Below are 7,280 nucleotides of genomic sequence, written 5' to 3' on the forward strand. Positions count from 1 at the left end.
CTGTCCTGTGAAGGGGGTGGGTTGAGCGACCCACTGTGTGGATAACTTGATGTTCACACGTCATCCTGTGGTTGACAGACTCGCCGCTGATCCTGAGATCACACCTCCTGGTGTTCACGCCTCCGAGTGTGGGCGGGACCCTGACTTGCTTATAAACAGAAGGCAGCAGCAAAGGGAGTGTGGAAAGCACATGAGGAAGTTATCCACGGCTCCATCTTATCTTCCTGGGCAAGAGCGTCCTAGAGCAGCCCCTCCTGTGGACGTGGTGGTCGTAGGTCCCGGTCCCGATGGGTGCTCTGCGTGGATGCTGGTAGGTGGGTTCTCATCCTCTACCCGCCCCCCCGCCCCCCACGCCAACGAGAGACGCTGTCCTGCCCCAAACTTACCCCGCCTCAGCCCGTATCAGGACCAAGGCTTCTGCATGGCCAGGAACCAGGGACCGAGCTGGCCTGGGGCCACCCTGGGCAGCCGGGGCTCGCTTCCTCTCTCCTCCCCTACTGCCAAGAGCGGCAGATTCTTCTTTCCAAAACCGCCACATGACCTTCCTGCTACCGGAGCGCTCTCCCCACCCGGCCCTCACTTTTGGGGCATGGTGGTGGTGATGGTTGCCCAACCCTGTGAATTTAGTTAATCCCACTGAACTGAACACCTGCAGACGGTTAAGATGGGAAATTTTATATTGCAGAGACGCCTCCCCTGACTGCAGTCTCCAGGTCCAAATAGAGGGCCAGGAGTGACCGCTCCCCCTACACCCGCCCACGATTGATTTGCTTGTTGACTTATGTCTTCCCTACTAACACGTGAAGGCGGGGGTGCTTCTTCATGGCGATGTCCCCAGGTGCCACATCAGAGCCCGGCACACAGTAGGTGTACAGAGAACGGCTACTGAATGAATGAATGGGGGCGTGATGCACAGGCCCCACGGATGACGGCAGGGAATCATGTGGTGGGGGGAGCAGAACTGAGCCTGGGTAGGGGCATCCCTTCCCAAGACAGGATGAAGGGCTGGGGTGGGGATGGACACAGTCTGCCTCGGTTTCCCCTGTCTCTCCGGCCTGTTAGTAACAAGTGTCCCAGTTTGAACGTAAAGTACAGGGTTACTGACCTGGTGACCTCAGTCCACCTCAGACTCACCATGGAAAACCAGGGGGAGGGACAGGACCCAAGAGAAAGTTCAGTCTGGGTGCTGAGATCCCAGAAGAGATGAAGGAGCTCATCGAAGCCTTTCCCCGAGAGATCCTTCTAGAAACTTCTCCTTGAGACGACCACCGTCGTGACTTGAAGGCAACTGAGGTGGGGGCTTCCCGGGCACGTGCCCAGAGGCGTCAGTGCCTGCCCTGCTCTCCACGACATAGCCGGCCGCTGTGATGATGGTGACAGTGGTGGACAGGGGCGGGCACGGCCCGGGGCATGGCCCTCAGCTCCGCACGGCCCCCTCCCATGCCAGGCCGCCCGACCGTCAGCACAGAGGAGAGGGTCTCTTCCCGGAGCTCCGGCTGCCTCCTGCTTGGGGGGCGCTTCACCCGCAGACTCAGAACCTCCGGGGACATGCTCTCCCGTTCACGCCGCTAGAGCCTCCTAGGTGACTCAAACTCAACCCTATTTTTCTGCTGCTGGAGCCGTGGCGATTCCCCACCGGAAAAATACCCGGGCCACACCCAGAAGGCGGAACAGGTAGTTCAACTCCAGGAGGGGATGCTGGGTAGGGAGGGGGTCCACCCCCGGGCCTGATGGGACCCCTCACCTACAGTGTCGGGAGCCGGGGCTCACGGCCACTGAGGGGCTGGCGAGCAGCCCGAGGTGCTCAGGAAGTCCACCTGGGACCAGGGATCGTGAAGCGGGGCCTCTGGAGCCTTGCCTGGGGCCTCCCCTTCTCCTCAGTCACTGACGACCTCCCACATTTCTCTACCCTCCCTCCATGCAGGCACGTGTTCCCTGGGCCCTGCCCCAGGCTGGAAACCAACAGTACGGATGCAGGCTCTGGCCGAGCTCCAGGAAGCCCATTTCCACCCCATTGATTATCCCTGAGATGCCCGCCACCCCGGCCACGTGGCCCTGGCTGTCTGGTGACCCCACTCCCAGCTTCTGGGCCCTGGGTGACAGCGCTGAGGGTGGGAACTGTGACCCAAGGACCCAGCCTCCCGGGGGCACATAAGTCACACGAGAGTTATGATTAGGTGAAGAAAGTGTGAGAGTGGCAGTGTGCTCTCTCCCCAGGTGGGGGCTGGGTGGAGGACACACATCCACCCAGGCTCTCGGCAGATCAGAGGAAACACTGTGAGCGTGGCCTCCCAGGCAGAGGCGTGGCGGCTGCCTTCTGAGTAACCCCGAGTCATCCCTCCCCCAAGGCGGGTCTGGCCCCGGGTCCCTCCATCGGCCCTCAGGAAGGGAAGGCGCTGATGGTAGCATCCCCGCCATCTCCCGGCCGAAGCGGGATGTGTCTGTGCTTCGTCTGGAATCAAGTGCGGTGGCCATGAGCCTGCCAGGCCCCAGGGGTGGGGTCCTGGGAGGCATGCACATTGGAGGTCAGAAAAGTCAGGCAGGAGGGGGCCTCCCCAAAGCCAGCAGGGCTGGGAGCCAAGGGGCCACGGCTCTGCAGCGGGAAGGTGGGCACTGGGGCCCTGGTCTGGCGGCTGAGGGCTGGTGGGTCCTGTCGTCCCCGCTGCCTGCTTCCGGACTCTGCTCACTCTGGTGTCCAGTGCCCCCTCCACATTGTGGCTCCAGGGTGAGCTTTCTCAGCTGCAGGCCTGACCCAGTCCCCGACCGCACCCTCAGCTGTCACTGGGCCCCCTTCCCCTGCAGCACACAGGGCAAGCTCCGTGTCTCCCGTGACCCTCTCCCAGTGCCGCCTCACCACCCTGCACAGGCATCAGCCCGTGCCACTCTGTCTCGCCTCCACGCCTTTGCATGCAGTGTTCCTTCTGCCCAGCAGGCCCTCCTGTCACCCCAGCCGGCAAAATCCTCCTTTCAGTCCAGTTCAAAGCTGGGAGGCCGTTGGCATCTGACCGTCCAGCCTTCATCTGAAAGGCAGCGAGGGGGGGGTGCTCTCTGCCTGGATCACACACCCACTTCACGCTTGTTTCTGTGATCGTCCCCTCAGCAGAGTGCAGGTGCCTTTAGGGCCCAGATATGGCCCCCACCCCCCCCACCCTCAACCACAGGGGCTGGCACTGAGTAGCTGCTCAGTAAATATTAAATGAAGGAATTAATGAATGAGGCCCTAATGAAAAGCTAAAAATGGAATTCCCCTCCTGGGGCCTGACCCACTTTCAGAGATGTCACCAGCTGCCCGGCAAGGCAGCATCGATTCTTCTGATGTGCACTGCTGTCACCTCAATGCGCCTCTGATTGCGGCTGGCTCTGGCCCCTAGCGCAGGGGAGCTCTGGGCAGGGCAGGCCGGGCAGGCCCAGGCCACTGGGCTCACTAGGACAGGAGGGACGACCCGGCTGTCAGAGGTCCTGAGGCTTTGGGGTCATTTTGTCCGTCCCAGCTGCCAAGCCCCTCACGTCCTGCCGTGTGTGGATTCGGGGTTCCCTGACCCGGTTGTGCCTCAGTTTCCTCAACTGGAAAATGGGTGACATTGCTCACAGGCATGTAGACAAGGGGCCGGCATGGTGTTTCTGTAAAATGCCAGATAGTAAATATTCTAGGCTTTGTGGGCCAAACCGTCTCTGTCGCAAACACTTGTGCTGCGGTGGCAAGGAAGCAGCCACAGACGAGATGTAAATGAATTCGTTTGGCTTTGCTCCAGTAGAACTCTATTTATGGACACTGGATTTTGAATTTCATATAATTTCACGTGTCATGAAATCTTCTTTCTATTTTTTTCCCCAACCATTTAAAAACATAAAGATCATTCTTAGCTTGCAGGATGTATGAAAACAGACAATAGGCTGGATTCAAGCCACTGGCTGTCTCTGAACTAGATTACAGAAGTGCTCCCTAATGTCCTTGTTCCCAGCATTATCGTGTTTCTGACTCTTTGCCTCCAAACAGAGGCACTGGGAGAGTTGATATTAAAATAACTGTTTTGTTAGTCATTTACCCAACACACAGTATTTGTGCTAAGAAATCACCATTGATAGATGGAGGAGGTTGCTGGAGTGGTAGTGAGCTCCCCATCCCTAGGGGTATGCAAACAGAGTGGATGACTAGGACAGGGAAGCCATACAGAGAATTTACGCATCAGGTAGGGAGCGCAGGAGAGTGTCCACTGAGCCCCCTTTTGCCAGATTATGGACAATGTGCAGGCCTCTGACCTCAGCTGGACCTGGAGGGCTGGACCCCATCTTCTCCTGCCGCATGCCCCATGCCCAGACCCCGTCCTCAGGCCCTGAGCCCAGGGGCTGGATAGAGGGTCGATCCCAGTGTGCCTGGCAGCATGCACCCCTCGAGCTCCGGGAGGGACTCAGTCCCAGCTGCTGCTGTCTCAGTTTGGGTCCCCAAAGGCAATCCTGAGACAAGGATTTGGGTGCAAGTTGTTTATCCGGGAGGAGATTCCAGGAAGCACACAGGGAAAGGAGTGGGGTGGGCAGCAGGTTCATACGGGCTGTGTCAATGATCCGTTACCACTGTGGCTCACCTTGCAGGGGACCCTCAGAGAGAAGGTGGGGAACACCCTCAGGCACAACCCACAGCCAGAAGAAGAAACTGGGTGCTTATCTGCCACTCCCACCCCCAGCTCTGGAGAGGCACCTCACAGCTGCCCAGCGCTCCGAGGCCAGGGAACCCTCTGCAGGATAATGCAGGTACTTGAGGTGGGATGGGGACAGCTTATCCAGACACTGCTCACAAGCTCAGGATCCCCCGGGGTGGGCGGAGGGCATGGCCAGTGCTGCACTGAGGGCCTAACTGACGCCAGCTCTGGCTCCCGCACAGGGCCCTGCGGTGCACAAAGGGCCAGACCTAGGCTCCCCTCCGTCCAGTTCCATGCTTTTGGGTGTGTGGCCGTGGCTGCATGGCTTTCCTCTCTGAGCCTTAGCTTCCTTGTTGTAATACACACACACCCCCAGGGTTGTCATGAGAACTAAATGAGATGATAACGTGTGAGCGCGGCAGACAGACCCTGTGCATCACAGATGCTCGATCAATGACGGCGCACTGTCACTGTGTTCCCTTGGCTGCCCACGTCTCTGGCCAATTGAGCCTCAGTTTTCCACAGTTGACCCCAACCTCACTCTAAAAAGTGACCAGGGTTGGCTTAAGCCAATCAGCATGTTCCCCCCGCCCCGGCTATTGTGATTGGTCAGGGATGGGCATGTAGCCTAATTCTAGCCAATAAGAGAAGAAAATTCAGGATGTGTTTGGTGCTACTGAAAATGACTCTCTCTCTGCCCCAGGATAGGGTGATGGGGAGATTTAAGCATGTGGGGCAGACATTTTGCTACCAAGAGGAGAGCAGCTGGTGCTGCTAGGGGTACCATTTGGAGCCCAAAGAGGAAAACAAGTGGAGAGACAGAATACAGTTGGGTTATGGTGATAGTCTTTTGAGCTGCTGGATCAAGCCTGACCTGAAGCTTCTAAACTTTTCAGTTATATGAGCCAATAAATTCCCTTTATGTTGAAGCCACGAGGAGTTGTTTTTTTGTCCTTTGCAACCTAAAGAGTCCTATAAGAGATAGAGCATCCCTCCTGGTTGCCTGAGGCCCAAGGGCAGGGCCATAAAATACAGGGTTCACTGAATAGACACAAAAAGCAAGGCCTTCTCAGGCTGGGCCAGTGGGCAGGAGAGGAGGCTGGAAAGCTCAGCTGGGCTTCTGCTCGTCACTGCAGCAAAATCACTCAGTTCAGCTACTATGAATCTGAGAGGCACTATGAATGACTGGCTTGGTGGCCGGCCAGGAGCCTCCGGGTGTAACTACTGTCCCAGGGACGAAGCTACGGCAACGAGGAAGGTGAGCACCGCCCACATTCACAGTCCCACGCAGCCAGCACGCCACTCGGCAAACACAACCCACGGAGGACAGACAGGAGCTCTTTCCTTCCCTCTCCATAATTTCAGAAGGGGAGAAAACCTCCAGCGACACAGCCCACGTTGATCGCTGTTATCACTTTTCGAAGACTTGCAGACCTCAGGCGCCGCTCCCAGCCCGGAAACAGAGGGTGGAGGGAGGGGAGGGGCGTGTGGGAGGAAGATGGAGGCCAGGAGTCCTGCGGTTCAGTTGCGCTTAGAAATCTCCAGCTTTGCTTTACACGGTTAACACGTTTGTACCTCCAGAGACGCTGCTGAGGAGGACGGGTGTGAGAATTGTGGGGGTTTTCTTTTTGCAACAATAATAGTGAAATAGCCCCAAGGGCTCAGCGTTTAACCCGTACGTGAGCCGGCTCCTCGGCCAGGCCGGAGCTGCCTGTCCAGCACGGAGACAGCGCGCATGGGATGTCTCAGCCCAGTTCCCAAGGTGTCCGCTGCTCCGCGTGCAGGTGACCCGGTGGCCATGAGACCCCAGAGAAGGCCAAACAGAGAGCAAGTAAATGCTCCCAGTAGGCAGAGGGCAGGGCCTCTGCGAGTTTCGGTGCTTGGAACCGGGCGGCCAGCCCGCCCACGGAGGAGGGGAAGGGGGTGGTAGTTATTGAATTATTGAATGAGGCAGGCACCAGGGTGGACGTTTTTGGTTTTTCTTTTCTTTCTTTTTTTTTGGGGGGGGGGGGGGCTCTGCCCCGCAGCATGCGGAACTTCCCCGACCGGGGATCAAACCTGCACCCCCAGCAGTGGAAGGGTGGAGTCTTAACCACTGCACCACCAGAGAAGTCCAGGGTGGACGTTTTACATACATTTTATTGACCCCTGAGTTGTCAATATTAGACCCATTTTATGAAGGGGTAAACCCGAGGCTGAGAGGCAGTATGACTGGCCCAAGGTCACTCAGCCACTCTGAACCAGACCGGGACTGAACCCTGCTCTGACCCACCCGGACCCACCAGCCCCACTTTTCTCCCTCAAAGAGTCCAATCCTCCCCAAACCCATTCCCGTCATGCTCAGTTTGCGCCATCCCTTACCTTGCTGCCATCAACCCAGCCCCTCCTCCAAGTCATCCTCTGCCAAACCCCCGTGGACCCGGGCACCTGGCAGGGGCAGCGAGACGTGCAGGAGGGACTGAGGACACATGACACTGATTGGAGCCAGGGGCCCTCCTGGGGCTTCCTGTCACTGTGCATGTGTTGGGATATACGAGTTGCTCTTTGGGACCCCACTGAGGGCATCCTTTGACCCCCAAGCAGTAAAGCAGGACCCCCAGTGACACTAGGTTTCTTGACTGTGTCTCCTGCCCCCGACACACG

This window comes from Tursiops truncatus, chromosome 2, assembly GCF_011762595.2.
Source record: "Tursiops truncatus isolate mTurTru1 chromosome 2, mTurTru1.mat.Y, whole genome shotgun sequence".
Classification (NCBI taxonomy): Eukaryota; Metazoa; Chordata; class Mammalia; order Artiodactyla; family Delphinidae; genus Tursiops; species Tursiops truncatus.